This window comes from Ammodytes marinus (assembly GCF_949987685.1).
Source record: "Ammodytes marinus genome assembly, chromosome: 4".
In the NCBI taxonomy this organism is placed as follows: Eukaryota; Metazoa; Chordata; class Actinopteri; order Uranoscopiformes; family Ammodytidae; genus Ammodytes; species Ammodytes marinus.
The window spans coordinates 20,467,156-20,492,035 of NC_137233.1; the positions used below are offsets into that span (position 1 = coordinate 20,467,156).

The following is a 24,880-nucleotide window of genomic DNA, read 5'->3' on the forward strand; positions in this document are numbered from 1 at the left end:
CTCTCAGGCTTTATCCTCCTCCTAGGTCCTCCACACACTATACCCCGGCAGCCAGCGTGGGAATAAATAGCCCTGGCTCACATTTCACATTGTAATCAAAACACTGGGCTTTGTGGGAGCGCCCGCCCAGACCAAACCAGTCTGGCAGAGCGCTGGGACAGGGGAGGAGGAAGAGGATTTGGGACGGGGAGAGGAAAGCGAAGGAAAGGGGGCATCAGTTAGTTTATGTAACCAAGGTCAGCGCGAGGAAAAGCACAATAATCCTTGGCCAAGGCAACAACAGTAAGAGGAACAGGGGGAGGAGGGGGCCGGCCCAGGGAAGAGAAATATGAAAACAAACAGATAAAAGCTGCGGTGGGGCCAGGCCTTCGTTTGTGTGGCCCGAGCTACTTGTTTTGCGTGGGGAGGAGGAGGAGTAATTGGGAGCAGTCACTGACTCTTTAAATAGCAGCTGACTGTGGTGGGATGCGGTTTAAGGAGGAAGTGGACTTGACACCGCAGGAGAAGGGAACTCAAATCCCACGAGCCAATTTTGCAATTCAGATGAACTGAAGGAAATTATATTGTTAGAAAAAGATTGAGCGATCAACCTCTAGACACGTCTGGCTATGTTGGTGCACAACATAAACAATGGGCAAAAAGAGAAAAAAATGACCCATTGATTATATGAGAATAAAAAGGAGTTAGGGCTACCATTTATATGAGCGTGGTTTCATTTTTGCACAAGCATAGGCACAGAAAAGGGAGCAGTTGGGGTTTTCTACATTATGGAAGTGCAGTGCTCTTTCTCTGCCATTTCTAATCCTTTAACAGCTCGCATAGGGATTTGTCCAAAACCTGGAGGAAGACGAGCCATTGGAAAATCCACAGAGAGCATTTTTTTACAACTTTCTTCCCTGAGAGCCAAAAAAAAAGAATGACATGAAGTTTAACACAAGCGGTCTTTGAGGTACTATAATGTGGGAAGAGATGATAATAGCAGGAGTCAGTGCCTGAAAAATGCTCCTTTATGAAGTGAGCTTAAACCATTTGCAACGCCTGCCATGTCTTCTTAGTTCCAAGCTATGCAGGTGAAGGATTCTGTTCTCCATACAAGGCAACTATTGTCCAGTGTCACAACCGGACCTGACTGAACTGAAGACAGCCGGGCAGAGCAGCAGCTACCAAAGTCAGTTAAATAGCATTTGACAGAATAATGGCTGGAACAACCCAAACCATGACCTATCTGTAGCAATTTCATAACAATGGCATCAAAACCGAATGGTCCAAGGATAACCATTTAAACCTTGAGAAAATGTATGATTTCTGATTGACTTTAAATTGAGGTCTGCTATGAGAAAAAATTTCAATCTAGGGTTGTCATATTTAACTGATAAACATGAGTCAGGGAAATTGTTAGATAATGATACAGATTAGAGGTGTGAGTCTTCACTGGCCTGGCCTCACGATTCGATTACGATTCACCGGACAACTATTCAATTGCAAAAATGATGCTTGATCAGCAATGTGTTGCGTCCTACATTTTCTATATCGCTGCACGGTGTGCACATCAAGACTTTTTCAGGGAAGACGCAGTTTGACTATACACCGTTTATGTAAAAAAAAACATACGGAACGTTAACTCCTTCTGGATTTGCAGAACTTTTTAATACCTAAATTATTTTTAAGGTGTGCTATATCACGTAGCTATAAACTGACTATTGAATTTGGATCTGTGGTGTCAGTCTGATATCCTATAAGTTCACAGCAGCGATATCGGACCTGATCCTGATATTGGCACAGGAACAGTCCCATCCCTTCCCTACATTCCATAGAATGTGACCTCAACTTGGAAAGAGCTGGAGGCCTGGAGATTTTCCAATCCACCCTCAAGGTTGTTAAACAAGTGTACAGCTCCCCACCCGCTGAAACCCCAGCTCCTACCTCTGCCCTCTGGCTGGGATGTGTTAGTTCTTGTTTTATGCTGATTCAATACGCAAGACTCTCAACAACTCATATATTGTGCCCCTTTATATTTGACCCAGGACTTTGAGGGTGAGGCGTAACAACAACTATGAAGCTAAAAGTGCAAAGAGCAGTGTGGTGGAATTGTGGGCAAGACAGACAGGCTTAAGACTGATGGTTGGTCAGGGTGAGCAAACCGAGTACGTATGAGTTACAGTATCAGATAGCCTAAGCAAGTATTCTCTTAAAGCAGGAGCCATGTCATGAGCAACTAAAATTATCACGAAAAGGATTTTTTTTTTAGATAGTACAGAGTTGAAATGGGGAGACAAAGAGAGAGGGGGGATGACATGCAGTAAAGGTCTACAGGTCAGATTTGAACCCGCGACCACTGCAACGAAGGCCGGAGCCAATATGGTACGGACTCTATCCACTACGCCACCGGAGCGCCCCCACGAAAAGGATTCTTGTGAAAAAAAATCCAAGTCTTTCACTTGGTAAATCATTTTGGTACACCTGGTGGCACCAGAATGTTCTTTTTACTCAGTGCCTTCTTAATTGTGTCCGTTCAGTGAAGCTGGAACTTGTACATTTCCCAAACGCATCAACAAAATTCAAGACTCTTCGCAGGAGGAAATGACACAGCATCAACAAACCAACAGTGCCACCATTCCTGAGGTTGTTAAGCGGCCGGCCTTAAATCTACCATTGACAGTGTGCCTTTAGCTGACGCCGCTCTGTAATTAAATACCAAAAATGTCAGCTTTTTTCCCCTCTCTGTTCCTCGGAAAATATATACTGGGTCTAAATACAACTCCTGCCCTGCCCTCTCAAGCTCGTTGGCACAGGGCTCATGCCATCCTACTTCATTCTTTAACCAACATCTGGTCATTCACAGTCAGAATATTCATGGATTATACCAACAATTCCCAGCAGAAATAAAGCAGAAAAGGGCAACCTTGGTGTCAAACTGAAAATGAAATAGTAATGTGGATGAATAGGTAAATTGCGTCACTGAATCCAAACAGAACATTTTCTTGGAAGTACCACCATCTTTTTACTTATAGTAAACTAACAATAGACTGGAAGTATCTTAAAAAAGGTAGAGGAGGAAAACTTTTAGGTGACAGTTTGGTCTTATAACGTTTGTGTTTTCACACTGAACGTAATAACCAGCAAAGTGTCTCTTTAGCCAATTCATTCATTTTTTGCAATAACATGTTTTCTAATCCCATGCAAAAAGGATCAACTCTTCATTGTCATCAGACAATACATGGCATGATTGTTTATTTCAATCAATGGGGGAAAACACACACAAGGGTAATCAGCTAGGACTAAGTGCCTACTTTAATTAACACGCTTCTCTATCCACGCTTCACTGCAGTAGTGAGTTGATTTTAAGGCGTGACAAACAGACATGTTAAACTTTATTAGAGTGTTGGAATAAATGAATAACTGTTTAGAAAACACAGGCCCTGTGTGACCCATATTGTACAGCACCCCACCAAACGACGACAGATGAAATAAGTATTTGATCCCTCACCAATTTTGTAAGTTTTCCCAAATACAAAGATATGAGCGGACTATAATTTTAAAGTTAGGTTTATTTTAACAGACAGAGTTATAAAAAACAGAATATCAAAAAGAAAATCCAGAATATCACATTAAAAAAATATATAAATTATTTTGCATTCCATTGAGTGAAATAAGTATTTGATCCCATAAAGAATTCTGGCTCCCACAGATTAGTTTTTGTGCTTAAAAAAAGTTTTCCTAATCTCAACTAGCAGGGTTCAACATAACTTTTTTTTCCTACTGGCCCGCCGGGCCAGTGGATCTGAGTTTTACTGGCCCCTTGTATATTTTCACTGGCCCTGCACACACTTTTTTTTCTTCATAATTTAGTGTCAATAATTATAATACCTGTATTAGAAAAATAAAGAAAGATAACCAGATCTAAAGGGAATATCTATACTGTAACAGTATAGATATTCCCTTTAGATTTGGTTATTTTTATTTTAGTTAATTATATGAAATGTTGATATTGCTCATACACATAATATAAAACCAGGCAAACATATTGAATTAGAAGCCTACAACTGAAAGTATGTTGAAAGAGTCGGCCAGTATTTTAAAGTCCAGTAGGCTAGTTTGATTTTATGATTTATGATTGTTTTTATTCTTGAATTTGGGCAGTTTAATGAATAGTTCACCTGCAGAAGTCATGTTCAAACATAAAAAAAAAATGAGATGAAGGTCTGATCATTCTTTGTGGTGTGGTAGGCTGTTTTTTACTTTCTCTATATGCATTTGAGATGTGAATGTGTCGACCGAATGACCGGTTTTCCACTTGCGCTCAAGTTGACTTTAAAAATAGAATAGAAATACGAAAATCAGGGGGTTATGCCGTTTTTTTAATGGGATATTTCACCGTGTATGTGAGTTCACGTCTGGTCGTGAGCGCGCTGCAGGAGTGTCACTTCTCCATGAAGTGTCAGCTTCACATAAGAGTCCGGTGTGGGACCATTTTTTCAAACTATTGATAAAAAACAATGCAGTGCAAAATATGCAGCATAAGTTAAACGCTCGTCTGAGACTATGACGTTAAATCACCTTAGAAACACACAATGCGTTCGTCCGATCACAGCAGCGTTTCACCGTGTGATCTCGCCAGCGAGTGAGCCGCCGCGCAGATGAACTGTGGTTTGTGGCTAAAATAATAACCGGGGATATTCTCCCCGTTAGCGATTTCAATGGGAAAGACTTCCGCGATTTGATTGAATGTCTCGAGCCTGAAAACACAGTGCCAAACTGCGCGACTATAGGAACTGTACAGTGAGCGGAGTCCCTCCGTTCGTTTCTGTCTACAACCGACACAATCACCGGAGACGCATTCACAGCGTTTAAATAACGCCTCTCATTTGTATTACCATTGGGGCTTGTATGCAAATACTGTAACATTACGGTGGCAGATAAAGGAAAAGCGCAGTTATCACTTTCTGCACCTCAACCTCTGCTGTGGGAAGAAAGAAAGGGGGCAAAGCAAGTCGATTGATTTGTCGACTCGCAGGCGGACGGTAGGCAGCTCTGCCAACGGAGCGAGAGTGCACCCGCTTCTTGCTCCACCTGTCAAAACGCCCACGCATCGGTTGTCCATTAAAAAATATATTTAATATTAGGTTTATTATATTGAGTCTTAAATAAACACTGCTTTCATTACGACTCTCAACGCGCATTTCAATGAACCATGATAGTCTACAAAAAAGGTAGTCTACAAAAAGATACTGAACTGTGATTGGCCAGTCACTGGCCCGGGCGGGACAGTGACTGGCCAATCAACTTGCCCTGCATATGATTTTACTGGCCCCGGGCCATCGGGCTATACGTTATGTCGAACCCTGACTAGTTTCCTCTATAAAACACACCTGTCTCATCTTGTTACCTGTATAAAAGACACCTGTCCACAGAGTCAATAAATCAAATTCCAACATCTCCATCATGGGCAAGACCAAAGAGCTGTCTAAGGACATCAGGGACAAGATTGTAGACCTGCACAAGGCCGGAATGGGCTACAAGACCATTGGCGAGAATCTGGGTGAGAAGGAGACAACTGTTGGTGCGATTATTCGAAAATGAAAGAAACACAAAATGACCATCTATCTCCCTCGGTCTGGTGCTCCATGCAAGATCTCACCTTGGGGTATCAATGATCATGAGAAAGGTGAGGGATCAGCCCAGATCTACATGGGGAGCTTGTTTATGATCCCAAGGCAGCTGGGACCACAGTCCCCAAGAAAACCTTTGGTAACACACTATGCCGTAATGGATTGAAATTCTGTAGTGCCCGTAAGGTCCCCATGCTCAAGAAGGGATGTAAGAGCCATTTACCCTTTTCTTTGTTTGTTTGTTTTGTCTTGTTATGCTCAATTCGACCGCCTGGTGGCAACACTCTGTAACCGGATGCAAGGCTATTAATCAGGCGCACTCACACTAGCCAGGTGCTTGCATGCCGGAAGGCAAACGTTTTCGACCGTGCCATGGAGCTTACATGTTTACAGTGGAATCAAGTTGTCTGACCAAGTCTAACCTTAAGTAACTCGGTGAATAAACGAAGCATCATAAAACACCAAAGAAACGAGTGGACATTCGTAAGTTGCTAACTGAATCTGTATGGCTATAGGCACGCGTCAGAACACCAAACGACATGCAGCCTAGTGGCTAATGGGAAGCCGCTACAAGGGACATGTACAGAACCGTCTGAAGTTTGCCAATGAACACCTGAACGTCTCAGAGAATGCTTGGGAGAAGGTGATGTGGTCAGATTAGAACAAAATCAAGTTATTTGGTATCATAGTGACTCGCCATGCTTGGAGGAAGAGGAATTCTGACTATGACCCCAAGAACACCATCCCCACAGTCAAGCATGGAGGTGGAAGCATTATGCTTTGGGGGTGTTTCTCTGCGAAGGGGACAGGTGGACTTCACTGCATCTAAGGAACTATGGATGGGGCCATGTACCATGAAATACTAGGTGACAACCTCTTTCTCTCAGCCAGGTCCGTAAAAATGGGTCGTGGATGGGTCTTCCAGCACGTCAATGACCCTAAAAATACAGCAAAGGCAACAAAGGAGTGGCTCAAGAAGAAGCACATTAAGGTCATGGAGTGGCCTAGCCAGTCTCCGGACCTTAATCCAATAGATCTGTGGAGGGAACTGAAGCTCAAGCGACAGCCTCGAAACCTTAAAAATTAGGAGAAGATCTGCAAAGAGAGTGGTCCAAATGTCATCCTGAGATGTGTTTAAACCTGGTCATCAACTACAAGACACGTCTGACCTCTGTACTTGGTTTCTCCACCAAGTACTAAGCAATGTTTTGATAGGGGATCAAATACTTATTTCACTCAATGAAATGCAAAATAATTTATATATTTTTTTAATGTGATTTTCTGGATTTTCTTTTTGATATTCTGTCTATCACTGTTAAAATAAACCTAGCATTACAATTATAGCCCACTCATTTCATTGTAAGTGGGCAAACTTACAAAATCAGTGAGGGATCAAATACTTATTTCCTCCACTGTAGCTAAATTAAAAGACACTATGGTTTTCTATTACGGTAGGAAAACTCACAATTAAGTTATCCAAAACTTCAACATCTGGTCCCAAATCAATAAATATACAAATTAGGAAATGTATGTGTCCTTATACATGTTGATTGTGGCTGTAAGCCCATGCTTTAATCCTCTCTGCCTCTTGGTTGGCCTCTAACCCTTTCCCCAGGCTCTGTAGGCTGGTGTGTCCCCATCAGGCATGTTCACACATTTGCCAAGCTCACACAAAGTCAAAGACTTCATTGCTGAGTGTGTTTGACTGAATCTGACTAGAGCCCCTTTCACACAATAACTCAAGACAATATCCAGATAATCTGATCCGGAGAATGTCTGGATCTACCACACATCAGGAGATTGTCTGTGTGCGACATGTTCTCATATGTTGAAAATAGTCCTGGTAGTTCTGGCAACGGACAGCGACTGGTTATGGGGGGCTGCAGGAGGCATGATATGACACAAAAGATGTCTTCACAGGTCATTGAAGATAGCAGACCAGGCAACGGATGTCTACATGAATGACTTTTTGCTTTGGCTTAATGTTGTTTAAAATGAATCTCCTCAATTAGCGTTGGACACTTTTATTTTTCCAGTTGCACGATACATACGTTGATATAAAAGTCATAGATATGCCCACTCGCCGCTCTGGAAATTTGTCTGCTCTGTTCACAAGAGGCTCACTTGGATTTAGGACGAGCGGGCCTAAATCTGGACAATCTGGAAATCTGTTCACATATACAGCTATGCTTCTGCAACAAATAAATTCAGAGTTAAAGTGAATGTGTGAAAGGGGCGCAACGATCCACAATCCATTTGTTAAAGATGATGTCATGCCTAATTCATCAACTGCAGTCATAAAAATCTTCAACAGCAGCACCAAAAGCTCTGTTGCATAACTTAACTCTTAAAATTCATGCAAAGTAGAGCGAGGAAACAAGTGTCAACTTGTTTTTAGATGGCACTCGATAATGAATGGGCTATGTAGCAGCAACAGAGGCCCAGGGGCAATTAATGAGGGGGGATATCCCCCACTGACACTGTGCCAGACCAATGAAGCCCACAGTATTTGGTCCGGTTTTTCAACAGGCCAGTGAACTTCTACCAAATCAGGACAAATCAGTTTGACAGAGCATCAGTGAGTTTGGTAATTAGGGTTTGCTATCGTTATTGATTTTGTTCCGAATCTGCCTATCGATTCCAGTTTCAATCGCTTTGAGTTTCGATTCCAATTAGATAAAAAAAGAGGTCAAAATGTTTATAGAACAAATACATCTTTATTCTTCTTTGTTGAAGAAAAAATTAAAGTCGTACGCAGTCACAACTTCTCTCAAAACTTTTGGAAACATGCCCGATGACTTAAACTGTGGTACTTAGTAGTAGGCTACCTGAGATAGAGGCAATACCAAAACATTGTCTGGTGTCTTGAATAAAGTCATATTTGAGACCAGTAGAAGAGGAACATTTTTCAATATCTGATATATTCTACCTGACAACAACATAGTGGAAAACAGTGACGGTTCAACCATGTGTGGATAATAACAGTGTTTCCCACACATATGCTCTACTTGGGCAGCCGGCCCAGGTAGATAAAACCTGTATTCCATTATTTTCAAAAAAATCAAATCAAATGTAGTCAGTAGCCCCTTTTACACAGAGATTACGGCATATTGATATTGATAACATCACTCCAATATGCCGGCTTTGCTTGCTTCTGTGTTATTTACACAGAACCAAGCAACGCTGGCCTGCTGGCGCATCAGTAGCCCCTTTTACACAGCGTTCCGGAATGAAAGAGGTGCTTGTAAACAGCGTCAGGTGTGACGTAAACATTTAACGCCGCGCCGGTCAGCTGCTTTACAACAACAACACTGGCCGGTGAATTGAGAGCAGAAGTGCTGGAGCTTGCAGTAAGAGGGCCGTATTTTACTGTCCCCACGATGTTCCGGTTGAGTCCAACATCACTGGGACTGTTAACCAAACTGACAAAATCAATCTGCTTCACCTCTGTGTGTGTGTGTTTGTGTGACAGGTTGGCTGTGAGCGAGTCTCTTTGTGAGGGCAGAGATCTGCCAATCAGACATCCACATACACATACACACAGTGTGTGAAGTCACGTTACTGTAGGCAGGAATAAAGTGTGGATATACGCTCAGACTTCGGATAATAATAGCAGCGGCGATCCGGTCGCAGCCTAGCTTAGCCTAGCCTAGCTTTCCCATTGTACAACTTCCCCCGGGCAGAAATAGACTCATAAACTCTGCAAAATGAAGCGCAGGGGTTTGGATTGAGCAGCGGACCTTATGACCAGCTAGATTATACGCCGTTCCTTTTATTTGGTGATTTTTACGGGACATCAGGCCGCCGTGATTAATGTTAAACACACGTCCTTCAACTGCTAACATGGTCGCATGTTTAGAACGTAGGCTATGGAACGTCAAACGCCCCCCTGTTCCGCAATAACAAGCTGGCCGCATTTATACAGAGAAGCGGAACTGATTGTGTCGGCAATCTTACTACCCCCCGAGGTAGTAGAATTCCCGGAACAATCTCTCGCACCTTTCTTCCCCCGTTCCGCAACGGTTGCATTTATACAGCAGGGCGAAGGGCCGAAATTCCAGCATATTCCCGGCTTTCACTGGCTGTGTAAAAGGGGCTACTGATAGTGCTATTGTGGTGCAGCCATGTGTGCGGCAAAGCCACAGGTAGTTGTGTTGTTAGTTTGCGTAAAAGTGCCTCAGGCACCCAGTTTAAGTGTACAGTTTGGTGCCCTTTAACATGTGGTTTGATAATCTGGCCTTGTGATAAGAATATGGTCCAATTTCCAGCCCATACTTTTACCTGGGAAAAAAAATCCGCTCAGGAACTGCCAGCTTCCTGATCTTGCTAATGCTGTCTCCTCTAATATGAAAGGGATTTTGGATTAAAGTTAAGCATTTCAATGAAACAGACTTTAACAAAATTCATCTTCTTGCAGCCAAGGGTTTCTGCATCAAATTCCATTCAGAGATTTGAGAAGCAATCATTCATGAGCTCGGGGTCTGTCGAAGCCTGCAGTAACACTAATGAGAATGAGGTCATCCCCTTCTGTTTACCCTGTGCTATACAGGGCATCCTGGCCATGGGGTCGTTATAGTAATCACTTTAGTATCCCTGATGAATAGGAAGTAGACTCAACATAGTGAATCAATATGGATGTAGGGAGCAGGGTTCAATGTAACAGTTTTTTTTAGTGAATACATATGTACAGTATTGAAAATCCCTTTAGATTTGGTTGTTTTGCTTTTAGTTAATTATATAAATGTAATATAAAACTAGGCACATATTGAATTTGAAGCCTTCTTCTGATAGTATACTATTAGTCAGTAGAAGTTCCTGCAGATTTACAGTAATATAGATTTACATTTATAATGCTGATTGGTATGACTACCTGGCTCAACTGTCTGATTAATTAATTTACTACATAATTTGGGAGACAGGCAACAAAAACATTAGCTTCATGAATGCACGCATTGTAATTGGCTTTGGATAATCACATCAGCTAAATAAATGCTAACGTGAAATATGATGTGGTATCTGTGTGGGAGTGATTTGAAAACATTTTAGTTGCATTACGGTCCCAAAACATCAGCCCATTCTCTCAGTGCGTTTGTTTTGGCTCTACATTTTCTTTTGGGGGGGGGGGGGGGGGTTATCCCCTGATGCAAGGGAGCTGAGCTAAGATAAAACCATCACCCACACAGGCCTGGATGGTTCACATTTAGAAAACTGTGGAAGCATACACTTCAGATGTTACTCTGGATGTGTGTGTGTGATCCAAGAAACAAAAGATTTAAAAAATATATAAAAAAGACTATTTGTAACGATGCAACAATACATTGTGACCACTTACAGTCCAACTCGACTCAATACATTTTATGTACATTGCCAAATCAAAACATAACTACAGCACCATCCAAACAGAGCAGTATCACACCATAAAGGAAGATGTATCTGTGTGTCTGTCTTCCCAGTGTCACACCAACCCATTGTCCAATCGCCTTACATTATATTACATCACCTGGCGGGTGTACTGCTAAGGACCCTATGGAGTTCAGTCCACAGTGTGAAGTTGATTGGGTGAGCAAACTGAGAAAAAAAAACTGACAAAAAGGACAGCTACCGTGACAGTGCAAATAGTGCAAGCATGGGGCAGGCACGTCCAGAAGCAGGCATACACTAGTAGTATAACTAAACTGAAACAGATTTAGCTCTATGCATTCAAATACAGCACATTGGGCAACATATTTCATCTTGATAACATGTCAATCTCAATGCTCAGATAACATCAGATGAAGCTTCTGTACACATCAGAAGAAAATGGATAAATTCATTTATGAAACGGGAAGAAGAGAGAAAAATGTAAACAAAAAAACTAACATTTATGACCACAGCTCAGCTAGGACCCACAAACACAGACAGAGGGGGTGGGGAAGCATACAGTAGAGGAGCTTAGTAAACAAGATAAGAACTGAGTCAACTACACTATTATCAGTGGTGTAGTCAACACTGTGAAGCTTTGATTTATTGTCTTCTTCAAATGTTTTTACAAAGTCAAGCAGCTATAGAGGAGAGTTTCTGACAGCTGTTTGTGTGGACAAACTGGACATGCAACTCCCGCTTTTTCTTGTGTATATCTTCACTCATGGAACAAGTATAACTGGCAGCTCAGTCAAAGTGCTGTTTGAGTTATATGAACTTGGGAGGTGGGGTGTACACAACACACACACGCACACAAAACCCCCTCAGAGCACTCCATAACCCTGGAAACAGAGGCCTGGTTCATTTGCAGCCAGATTAAAGCTGCTGAGGTGGAGCGGGTGGAAAAGATTATTCCTAGTAAGCAAGTTAAAAAAAAAAACTTAAGCTCTCCACACCAGGAGAGTGCTCTTAATGAATGCTCTCGGCGTAGACAAGTCTTGAATGTTGTAAAGTAAGATATTATTGAACAACTTTCACAGAGACAGCAGGACTGTCCTATGCTGGACTGTGAATCAGCCTTGCACACAGTGTGATTCTGCTTTTATTTCACCAGGATTGAAGTACAGTGAAATAAGGAATGGAACCCAATTTTTTTTTAGAAATCGGCTTAAGGAATGTCTAAATCAAAGCCATGTAAATCCTAACCCAGGGAGGGCAACAGAGCAATCCTGTATACTGTGTGTGCTGCAGCTCACCAGCTTACCAGCAAGCAGCAAAAGGTTGCCAGGAAACACTGGGGGCACACACACACACACACAGGGCATTCACGTTCACACACGCAAATGCATAAACACACAGATGTACTCACATATTCATGCAAACATTTCCACAGGAGTGTGAGTGAGCACCTCGGTGCTGCTAAAAGCTTCAGGGGGGAAAAGAACACAGTGGTGCTGAGGGGACTATCATGTCAATAGCAGGATTACACAGCCCGCTGACCCCTGACCCCCACAGGGACGTGTCAACCAACAGGAAGTGTCAAGGTTTAGAAAGAACACCATAGCCATAGGCAGCAGGGTGAACAAACAGTGCTCTGCTGGAGCATCATGTCTATGCTCTCTCAATGACCCCGTTTCCACCTGGCATTAACATGTGTTTTTTGTGATCCGATCACATGAATACAGCTCTAACTACAGGTGAGAACACACTCAAGGCGCATTGAGATCGGATCACAAAAACCACATTCGGAGGTGGTTTACGTCGCTTGTGTCGCTTGTGTTCGCATTCATTTGGTAGTGGAAACACCAATGTGACTCCTGTCCACTTTAGGGACCTCCTACTCAACTGCCGCCCCCTGCCTGGGCGGAAATACGTTGAAAATGCATCACTGGCGTTCATGCAGCTTTTATAGAAGCCTCATGAACGAGTTGCAAATGACAAGTTACTCCTCTGTTTTCATTTCACTGCGTAAATCTGAAAACACGGAAATCGCTGCTATTGACTGGAGAGCTGCAAGGCAACGACTTCCTGCTTAAGAATAAAAGTCAACTCGCGTTTGGGTAGTAACAGGCTTTTAATGTGAAGGCGCACAGGAAATATTCTGTTCGCATACAGTATCTTAATTTCATACAGAAAGCCGCCCGTGTAGCCTACTGGTGGTGGTGGTGACAAGAGTGTAGCAGACGTTAGAAAAGGCGCCCCGCAAACACACATCTTTCACCAGCCAAAGAGGCGTAATAACTTACTCGCCTAAGAGTTTTTACTTTTATATACTATCTATGATATTTCCCGCATTTGGCGAGAGCCCGCTAAGCAGTGTTGTGCATCGCGCCTCCTTGTCTAAATGAGACAGTAGCATATCTCGTCAACCTAGACTGGTAATTATCTTCGCATGTAATGCATTTTAATAGCAAATGCGATTAAAACTGTGGCACTGTACAGCCCTGTATGTTTACTTGTTTGAACCCCACCGGTTAAAAACACCAATGCAAACGGAAATGATGAACGTGTTGATTTAAATACAGCGCAGGTAAATGGAATCCGATCACAAGTAGACAGAGAAGTCACATTTGAAAATACAAGTGGGAACACACGGACTGAGAGCTGTCCACTTGTAACCAGATTCAAAAAGTCAGATGTTAATGCCAGGTGGAAACAGGGTCAATGAGACTTTGATGGGATGACATAAGGTAGCCGTGTAGCTCTTGTTGTAGCCATATGATAATAACAGCGCTGACACAAAAAGGTTTGATGACAAATTCTCACGTGATTTCAGTCATTTATCCAGATGAAAATACCAAACATTTACTGTTTATGGCACTTTGACAGTTTCTTTTAAACATTTATTTTATGTATACGTCATTTAAATTACAGCTAAGCTAAATAGACCAATTGGCTGCATGCAGGGCTTACGGCTTTTTAGCTGAGGTAATCATAAATTGAGGTAATTCAGATTTCTTTTTTTCTCCTACCAATTTCGGCTTTGACTTCAATAGGCTGGGGTAACTTTATGAGCATTTCTTATGAGAGCATTTTAAAAGGCCACAGTATCATTTCAAAGGGCATGGCTTCTTTATAGCCAGGGTGCTGTTCTATTCAGTGTGCATACCTAAAGCTAGGTAAGAGGGTTTTCCTCCCAGGGAACATTGTTATGTTATGCAGCAGGCCAAGGTCCTGCACGTTTAACACGCCTGTCCAACATTTGTCTTTGGCTTTTCCATAGCAACGCCCCTTTTCCCAGGACAGAGGGTCCCTCCCCATGCAGCCTTTAAATGGAATTAAAGGGGGGTGAGTTGAATTAGGGGGAGCTGTCCTGAGAAAAAGGGTGTTTCTGAGGAAACTGAGCGGTTCTCCAAGAGCTTTCATGGTTGCCACTTGGCAACAGTCGGCTGTCGGTATTCCAAAATGGCTGCTTTTCACGCTTGCCTGCATGCCACACACACACACACACACACACACACACACACACACACACACACACACACACACACACACACACACACACACACACACACACACACACACACACACACACACACACACACACACACACACACACACACACACACACACACACACACACACACACACACACACACACACACACACACACACACACACACACACACACACACACACACACACACACACACACACACACACACACACACACACACACACACACACACACACACACACACACACACACACACACACACACACACACACACACACGAGGGAGGGAGGGAGGGAGGGAGGGAGGGAAAAAGAGCCAGATAGTGTCACCACCACAGCAGATGCCTCTCATATTGACGCCACAAGTCAAAAGCTACTGCAAACTGCCTGACGTCATGTCAATGATATTCAATTTCAAGCAGCCTTCTGAGTTCATTCATTTTAAAATGACAGGGCCAGATGAAATGCCACCTGTCAGACCACAGCCACGCCATGCAAAGAAGAATTCAGCTAGAGAAAAGGCCATTTCACACCGATTACCACTCCCTAAATCTGCCCATAAATCTCCCAAGTTTTAAAATGAACATGTTCCCACTAAAACCCTAGATGGACTTCCGGGGTGACTTACAAAGTTTGTTTTCAAAAGGAGTTATGGGGTTCCATAAACCTGGATGCTCAATGTTATCTTCCAGATGGTGGACACTCCCTCCTCAGACACACACACACTCACACACACACTCACCTGTCCTACCTAAGGTGTGTAGAAAACACCAGCTGTTTTCAACTGACAGACAGGGGAGGAGACTCTCTCACTAGCCCCTTTTACACAGAGATTGCGGCATATTGACGGAACAACATCACTCCAATATGCCGGCTTTGCTTGCTTCTGTGTTATTTACACAGAACCAAGCAACGCCGGCCTGCTGGCGCATCAGTAGCCCCTTTTACACAGCGTCCGGAATGAAAGAGGTGCTTGTAAACAGCGTCAGGTGTGACGTAAACATTTAGCGCCGCGCCGGTCAGCTGCTTTACAACAACAACAATGGCCGGTGAATTGAGAGCAGAAGTGCTGGAGCTTGCAGTAAGAGGGCCGTATTTTACTGTCCCCACGATGTGCCAGTTGATCTCGCTACGCGCTGAGTCCAACATCACTGGGACAGTTAACCAAACTGACTAAATCAATCCGACCGCTTCACCTCTGTGTGTGTGTGTGTGTGTGACAGGTTGGTTGTGAGCGAGTCTCTTTGTGAGGGCAGCGATCTGCCAATCAGACATACACATACACACAGTGTGTGAAGTCACGTTACTGTAGACAGAAATAAAGTGTGGATATACGCTCAGACTTAGGATAATAATAGCGGCGGCGGAATGTGTTAGCAAAACAGTAGCTCTGTGGCTAACAGCTGAGCCGGAGCCTTCAGTCAGCTGAAGCAGACAGTCTAGCGGGGCGAGCAGACTATTCCCCCGTTACTAGGTCGACCTTCAAGCTGCGCGTCGGGCTCCTGCTTCAGCTTGTCGGTCTTTATTTCTAGCAAGTGACCCGTTCGCTATACTTTATCCCTTACTTAGCCTAGCCTAGCTTTCCATTGTACAACTTCTCCTGGGCAGAAATAGACTCATACACTCTGCAAAATGAAGCGCGGGGGTTTGGATTGAGCAACGGACCTTATGATCAGCTAGATTATACACCGTTCCTTTTATTTGGTGATTTTTACGGGACATCAGGCCGCCGTGGTTAATGTTAAACACACGTCCTTCAACTGCTAACATGGTCGCATGTTTAGAACGTAGACTATGGAACGTCAAACGCCCCCCTGTTCCGCAACAACAAGCTGGAGCATTTAAACAGAGAGGCGGAACTGATCGTGTCGGGAATCTTACTACCCCCCGAGGTAGTAAAATTCCCGGAACGATCACTCGCACCTTTCTTCCCTCGTTCCGCAACTGTCGCATTTACACAGCTGGGGGGAGGGCCGAAAGGCCGGCATATTCCCGGCTTTCACTGGCTGTGTAAAAGGGGCTAGTCTCTCTCTCTCCTCCCCCCATCCCACTCTCCTGGAGGTATGCCTTGCCTTCACGTCCCTAACCCCCAGTCTGTGGTTGGCTGGTCCTTTCACTCTCCTCTCAACAAAAGAAACAAAAGGAGGCAGGGCTACTTTCCCTCTTCTCCCCCCTGTAGAGAAGGGAGAAGGGGGTCCAGGACTAGTTGCAGAACACCCCTTCCAAAGCTGCTAAGGCCTTGCACAGCACAATTCAACAACACATGCAAAAACATGCAAACTAAATTATATGCAAAGAGCATTCTAGCATTTCACCATTTCCTTTGTGGAGTACGTACGGGAATGTGCAGGTGCAGACAGAAACAGAAAATGTATGCATGCGCGCATTGTTCAGGGCCAAGTTTTTTTTAATACATTTTGGCAAATTTTTTCCAAAATGCATAGTTACACAGTCCTGTAGTCAGGGCTAGGGGATAACATATTTCTCAGTGTCTGAGACGAATGGGGATACAAAACAAGAATGAACAGGATTATGGAAAAATAAGTAGCACAAAACAAACTGATACACTAAAATGTGAGACTGTACATTGGGTGCATTCCAATTACCGTACTTCCTTGCTATTTATTATGGTAGAAAAATATTTTGGATGTCCCAAGACATGATGTAAAATGCAATATGCCGATAATACCCAGATGTTCTACTACATCAGGTAGAAACTTTAGTGAGAAAAAAGCATAACAAGGCTGTTCTGACCCACAATCAACTGCTATAGAAGTTACGTCACATTGATGAGCCTCCGCATAACTATTGTATTGAGGTAATCAGTGCAGTCTGAGGCTTGTAATGTAATCGCTTGCTATCATTTCTGTCCCAGCTGGCTACTATAGGCTAACTGCTATCTGCCCTACATGTCACCTCTTGTGTCGTGTACAGTAGGTCATGTTTAAAGTAACATCCCCAACAACCAACACAACTGGGTGAGCTTTGGGAATATATGGACATTTCATTAAATTTTTTCGGATCTGTGATGCAAATCAAATGAACGGTAGTCTCTGGCCAATCAGTGGCTGGCAGTGCTGACGTCACCTTTTAGCATCGGCTCAGCTCGCTTGGAACCTAGAGTGAGGCGATACCAAAAAAACAGCCGCTACCAGGTGCCAGGCACAATTTTTTTGCGTTGGAAACACCAAAAATGTGAGTTGAGTTGAGCTAAACCACGCAGTGGAAAAGCGCCATAAGATACCCAGCAGACTGACTAGCTCTGTTAGCCTATAAGAAGCAGCAGAAGTTCTCTCAGTTATAGAGGGCATTCATGTTGTCTTAATACAAACTGCAACACAAGGACCCTGCCTTCATAATGTCTGCTATACTTTTACCAACTTGAATTTTTGAGTTCTTCATACTGACTCATATACGGAGGTTAACCCCCTTCTGAGCATCATGTATGTCAATGATAAGACTGAGTCAAAGAGTTATTCTGTAGCTGTCGGTCAGTCCAGTTCAAGCTCAGGAGGGCTTGAGTAAACATCACATGGCCTCCTGCTTCAACACTGACCTCAGGCAAACACACCAGCTTCATTCATGGCACACACACACACACACACACACACACACACACACACACACACACACACACACACACACACACACACACACACACACACACACACACACACACACACACACACACACACACACACACACACACACACACACACACACACACACACACACACACACACACACACACACACACACACACACACACACACACACACACACACACACACACACACACACACACACACACACACACACACACACACACACACACACACACACACACACACACACACACACACGCGGCCTGTGGTGTAGGCATGCAGCCTATCTTGATGAGTTAATAATTCACACTCTTACAGAGCACTTCTTGCTGCTTCAAAGAGATTCCAACACACCAGTCTATTTTACACACAGCAGTGCATGCATATGGGTCTCCATTTACATATGTGAATAATAAGCAGGCTAACCCCGTCTAATTAAACCCTCTGAGGATCCTGGGGTGTGTTAGCACTATTCTTGTTATCAAAGAAAATCCTCGGCCCCCACTCCCAAAAAAAATGGGGGCTATGCTCATTTAAATAATGGACAGAAAAAGACAGTAGCTTCATCCTATCCAGCTTGGGGCTCAGTGTTGTAATGTAATGTGCACTGTAAGTAATATGCAGAAAGATCTGAGAGAGTCTAAATGGGAACACCAGTAACTGGAGAGCAAAGCCATAGTCAAGTTGAAGTCTGGAGGCACAGTTAGCACAGGAAATCATCACATATTCATAGTGCTGCTGTGACTTTAGGGGATATTTTAAAATCAGCCTGAAATTCTACATTAATATGCAAAACATAGACATCTGCCCCCGTGAGTTGCCATTTTACTTTCATCTAAATATTTGAATGTACAAAATGTGCAGAATCACTGCACAAACAATGCCATGGAACAAATGTATGGTACGCCACAGAGTTTGATAATGCATTAAAAGGGGAAGTCAGCTATTCTGGGGAATGCTTGTTGTCAAAGTCAGTAAATTTATACTCACGATCCGCTACCTGTCCGTACTGTCTGTACGTATGCTGAAAGAAAAATCCAGTGTTAATGCACAGCCTAGGCTCTGTAAAGTGGTACTGTATGTATTATGTAAACAAACTGTAGCTAGCAACACACCCGTTTCCAGGGCCTAGGCTGTGAATTAACACAGAATTTTCTTTTCAGCACACACGGCACGGACACAGTAGTGGATCGTGAGGAGATGTTCACTGATTTTGGCAACAAGCGTTCTCCAGAGTTGCTAACTTCCAACTTTAAAACTACTTTAAATAATTCCACTTTGAGATATACTGCCATCTGATGCGGCTATATTTAATGTGGGCTATCTTGAGGGGTATACAGCGTAGTGGTATCTAGTAGGAGGGGCATCTCCTATCAGATTTCATGCCGTCTTTTATCCCTGGGCTCAGGGTTTGCACCAGCAGCATATTGTCCCTATAATCTTGGGGGCATCTGTTGGCTCACAAAGCCCCATTAAACAGCCACAGCACTCCGATAGGGTTATTGACTTACTGCTCACTGACATAATTAAATTGAGTATTTAATCTGACCATGGGAGGGGAAGTAGCCCCGAACCCCTGCTGGGCAAGCCCAATGATCAGATGAGTCTGGGCTGCCCCGTCCATATTAACTTCGCCCTTTGTGGGGTGATCACACTCTCCAACAGGCAAGAGAAAAACTAGTTCCCTCCTCCATAGAATTCAACTATTTGAAGAATGTAAAAGAAATTGAGAGAGAAGACTTTGAGAGACATTCCATACTTTCACACCCCTACACACCTGACCAATCAAAGTGGAAATGCTTGTCAGTTTGTTTCAACGATTGATTTCAAATTGTAGATAACAGTCTACCAGATTCCAATGTGAGAAAGAGAGCTGCTATGCTGATGATCCAAGAAGAATGTTATAAGAAGCATTCTGACTTCTTCGTAACATGGTTTTTCTCCTGCGTACATTCATCTGAGCAGAAAAATGTTAAAGCTGCTGCTATACTTCATCAGCTCTGCTTGTCCCCCCACACCTCTCCACCTTCAGAACTGGGGGAGCTGGCTCCAACTATTTCCTGAACCAACAATTCAACATTAACCCCCGTGTCAGTCCTTAATTGGCCAGAAGTATGGAGGCGAGAAGGAGACGAGGGCTTTGAAGTTCTCCTTTATACCTTCTGTTTTCAACCAAATCTGTCTGACTCTGAAAATATGCAAATACTTCAGGACAGATAATAAGCTAATTTTCAGGTTAAAGAAATATGGGGGAGCGCTCGTGGTGTAGTGGTTAGAACTTATGATGACATCATAAGGGGGGGGGGGGGGGGGGGTAACCTGACTGGGGTTTTTGAACACAGTTTTTCAAAAGGTGGAGGTGATGAAAAAGACAGAGGGTTATTTTTTTTCTCATATTTTGGGAGGTTCTAGACACACTGGAGACCCATATTATTGTTCAAGAACCATAAAAAAAGACAAATAGGTTACCTTTAAACCCCTCTCTTCGTGACCACTGTTAGACAACCCAACGTCTTCCATGCTAGGTGTGTGTGAGCATAGCCCAAGCCTTTCCTATTCTCTACATCACATGTGACTTGGCACCTTGCAGTGACAGCTCTGTCCTGACCGGGCTGTGTTGTGTTCAGATACTAAATCAACGGCCAAGCTGCTGATCTATAGAGCCAGACACAGTTCATCAAAACCTCAAGTCTTCCCACCTGTTTATTATCACAATGTCAACAGAAATACGTGTAACAAATGGATACTGAGCAAGGACAGACCAATCCCAAATCTACTCTCGGTTTACTCTTAGGATATGTGCTTGATGGAAGTTGGGAAAAGAGTCAAATTCTAATAGTCATTTATGTAGCAGCCTTTTACAACTCTTTTTTTCCCTCTCAGGTCACCACAGGTCAAGCCTATAAAAAGGTGAAATGTGAACCCCATAATGACAGCATTGATAAACAGGGGTCAAAGGTCATTTCGCACAAGTCCAGACGACACTGGGTCCTGGTGTCTGACAGCTACAAGTACACAAATGTTCTACTAATAAACAGTCGGGGCCATGATGACAACATGTCCTCCACTTAGAGACACTAAACTTAAACATCCTTCCTATTTAAAGTGCAGCAACACTCTCTATACTGCTGTCAAATACAACTTAATCCCCAGAGTGTGTTGGTCTTCGAAATATTTTTAATGCAGGGATTAACCGTATAAAAGAGGATTGGTCTTCAAATAAATGGTTAAGTGTTGTGTTTTATATACATAAATGAACATGAGTTTCCATTTAAAAGTGTACACACATCATTTGAGCATGTGCAAGAACTAGCAAGGATCTAGGCACAAAAAATGTCTGGGCACATCCATAGTTTTCGCCAATTTTCTACTGACAATCTGTCATAAATTAGCAATCATCATCATCACCATCATCATCATCATTGGGAAGGGATAGTCCATCTCATTTCCTGGCTTATAGGCTAAGCCATCAATTATGTTAAAAGGCTACAGGAACAGATGGACACGCTTTAAGAAGACACTTAAAACTGTGAGGAGACATTCACCACCGGGACGCAAGAAACTCAAAAAGGTCACATTCTCACTAGAGCCCCCCTCTGATGAACTGTCAGCCATGACATGTTACCAAGTGTATGTGAAGGCTATAAAACACAAACACTATATTACACAAGAGACTGTTAAAAAAATAATGTGAAGAATTGAATCTGACCTTGTATCTCTAAAGAGTACCAGCCTGTTTCTTAAAAATCAATATGGGGTCTGAATACTTTCTAAAGCCTATAGGCCTACTTTCGTTTCACCTATTCTCCGTATAAAAAAGAGAAATGTTTGTTTATATCTGTGCAAGTAGCCTGCACTGAGCGCAAACAAAAACAGTCAGTATATTCCTTGTAGCCTACTTGCCTGGCCAATAATGCTTTCCCATTCTGATTGCGATGTATATTTCATCAACAGCATATCAATTTAAAAAGGTGAGCAAATACTTAAAGAAATCATTCGGCACACACATTTAAAAGGTGGACTCTGGTTTTGGAGAGTGGTTTCTTGTTGTCGAAATTACTTTTTATCAAAATCGGTGAATATGTCACCACGATCTGCTACCTGCCCCTAAACTAGCTGTGTGTACGCAGAAAGAAAATCCAGAGTTAATACACAGCCTAGGCTCTGTAAACTGGCATGTTGCCGTCTAGGCCCTGTTGTTTACATAACTACCGTTTGTTTAAATACCAGTTTACAGAACCTGGGTTGTGTAAAAATAACATCTTTGTTCGTGCACACACACAATGCATAGCCTATAGGCTACAGGTATTCACTGATTTTGACTCCACCTTTAACAGACATGAAAGCATCTACTCAGAATCATTGTCCACCTTCATAGTAAAGTGGTTCATAGAAAACTTTGAGCTAGTCAATCAGACAGAAATTGCAGAGCAGAAATAGCTTGGAGTCTGTCTGCCATGGTATATCAGAGTGATGACCCGGACAGGGGGACGTTCAGGTCGGCTGCTCTCAAAACTATATTGGAGAAGTTAGCTACCTCCAGTGAGGCACTCTGTGACTGTCCCCCAGTTAGTGCGCTGTAATGTAATGGGATAAACTTGGCGTTATGGCTAACATAGCTAATATATAGTAATAAGCAAGAGCCTGAATTAGAACAGAGCGGGCAAGTGTTTTTAACCCCACGCGCATGTGATAAGTTGACCCTGGAACCGAACATCACCACTTTATTGATATTAGCCTACTTTTCACACAACAGGAAAAACATACGCAGTTATAATTTTAACTGTTAAAATGAGAGGAAACAGACAGGCTGCAGACTGCTACTCACCTTGTCCTGTGTATAGTGTAGTGTACAACTCTCGGGTCACTTGCTCGAGGCGCTGCTTTACTCCTCGCTACAGCGAACAGACCAAGTTTCCACTGGTTTCATTGAGAGTTACGTATCCAATATGCTCCGCAACCGGTGCTGGTGTACGCAGACAAATAAGCCGAGACGGATAACGTGGTTTTGTCGAGGTTTACGAGTTCACAAATTCCATTGTCATTCAGTCCAGACTTGCAAATGTCTCCCCCAGGTATCCAACTTTCACTGGTCTCAACACTAACGCCGTACCGAAAACAAATCAGTGCAGTTAGTCCTTTCAGTAAAAGTCCATGCCCGGCTGTGTCTCTTGTCTGTGCGTGGCTTCACTCAGCAGGTCTCTTCCCCCCACACGTCGCCCGGTAAGTAGTGGTGGGAATGGTTCGGTGCTTTCAGAGCCCAGCACTCTCTCCATGGGGGTGAAAAGGGGTTTGGCAAAGGGGGATATCATGCTGCGTTTAAGTGCTCCTCGTATTTTCTATAGGCTAACCGAGCTAAACCGAGCTTTTGTTTCCTTTCCTTTTTAAAATCAATTTTATATCACTTAACCCTTTATAAATGTCTCTAAGGCAGTATGAGAAATCAAACAGAATGACTACAACCAAAAAACAATAAGAATATAAAATAAGAAATTAACAAAAAAGTAAATCAACAAGTAAGGCACTTATTTTTCAACATTTCTTAAAGACGTTAAATAAGGGGACCTAAAAATAACACAACACTTTATTTTTCCGAGCTAGAAAAGTAAAGTAGACTTGCAGAAGTCTTTAGAAATACAAGTCTAATTTATGATTTCCAGTTTTTTGTTAAATGCTGTTCAGTAGGCGTAATACTCAGTCAATTTTTAGAGGACAATGAAAACAATCTTTAAATATTAATGTAATAGTCATAGAGAGGATGATGCATTGTCTGCTGTTTAAAAACTCCAGCGTTTCTCAACATCACTGCTCTGTATGCTATGAGTTCTCAGTCCAGATGTGCCAAAACAGACTATAGAACAAGTTACCTACATCTCAAGGCCTATTGCAAAATAGTGCACATGTTTGAATAGAAACTTTCTTTTTTAACTTGCTAAACAGAATCAGCCAAATGGACCCCAATGGACTTGAATGATTCAACTCTGCCTGAAAAAAAAGAGAATACCATATTTGCCAAGCAAAATCTAAACTGTATCCTGAAATGCAGCACGTAAACACTGTCCAGAGAAAGCTGGACTCACCAATGTTTTAGCTGCCAGGTTGCTTAGACTGTAGGCATGTATAAAGGAGCACTGTCTGTTCAGTTTTATAAACATGAGAGTGTACAGAAACCATGTCCCATTCAGGCTTCCACTCAACTGTGTTGTTGTTAATGTGTATTGTGATGTTTACCGTAAGTTTAATATTTTCCCCCAGTATGTGAAGGCAGCATTAGCTTGCTAGAGAAAATACTAGTGCATGGCAGACCTCTTGTGGCCAACTGAAGACATGCATCCCACACAGCTGTCACTGAAAAGTTTGCACTTTAAATTAACAGGCTTACCGTTTTCTACAATACCCCCAACAGCAATACAGCAGCAGCAATACAGACAGCAATGAAATATATGATATGTGAATATATTGTTTTAAGTTAGTTTGATATTAATGTATCTAACTCAATGACCCCTAGACATGGACGTTCCCACTTTAAAGACAACTTGTGTTCATTAAGGTGATTCAACTGGAATTGTAGAAGCTGTAAATATTTTCTATGCTGGATGACCTTGTTCAGCGTCCAGTCCAGAAGACGTGTAGTGCTCTGACGCAATCACATGCATATCAAGAGACCACACAAACATCTCAAAACCTCACACTTGTAACTTTAAAGGAGGGTCTCTCTCTCTATCTTTATCTCTGTCTCTCTCTGTCTCTCTCTCTCTCTCGCGCTCTATCTCTATCTATCTCTCTGTATCTTTGTCCCTTGGTGTGAAA

General features: G+C 42.8%; 1 protein-coding gene across 1 annotated transcript in view; it reads right to left on the reverse strand.

Moving 5' to 3' along the window:
- The window catches only part of plxnb1b (plexin b1b), a 110,277-nt gene extending 87,003 nt beyond the window's left edge, over positions 1 to 23,274 (reverse strand). The window contains exon 1 of the mRNA XM_080026242.1: positions 22,899 to 23,274. The gene's annotated coding sequence lies outside the window, so the exon portion shown is untranslated. The remainder of the gene's footprint in view (positions 1 to 22,898) is intronic.
- Between the last annotated feature and the right edge of the window lie 1,606 nt (positions 23,275 to 24,880).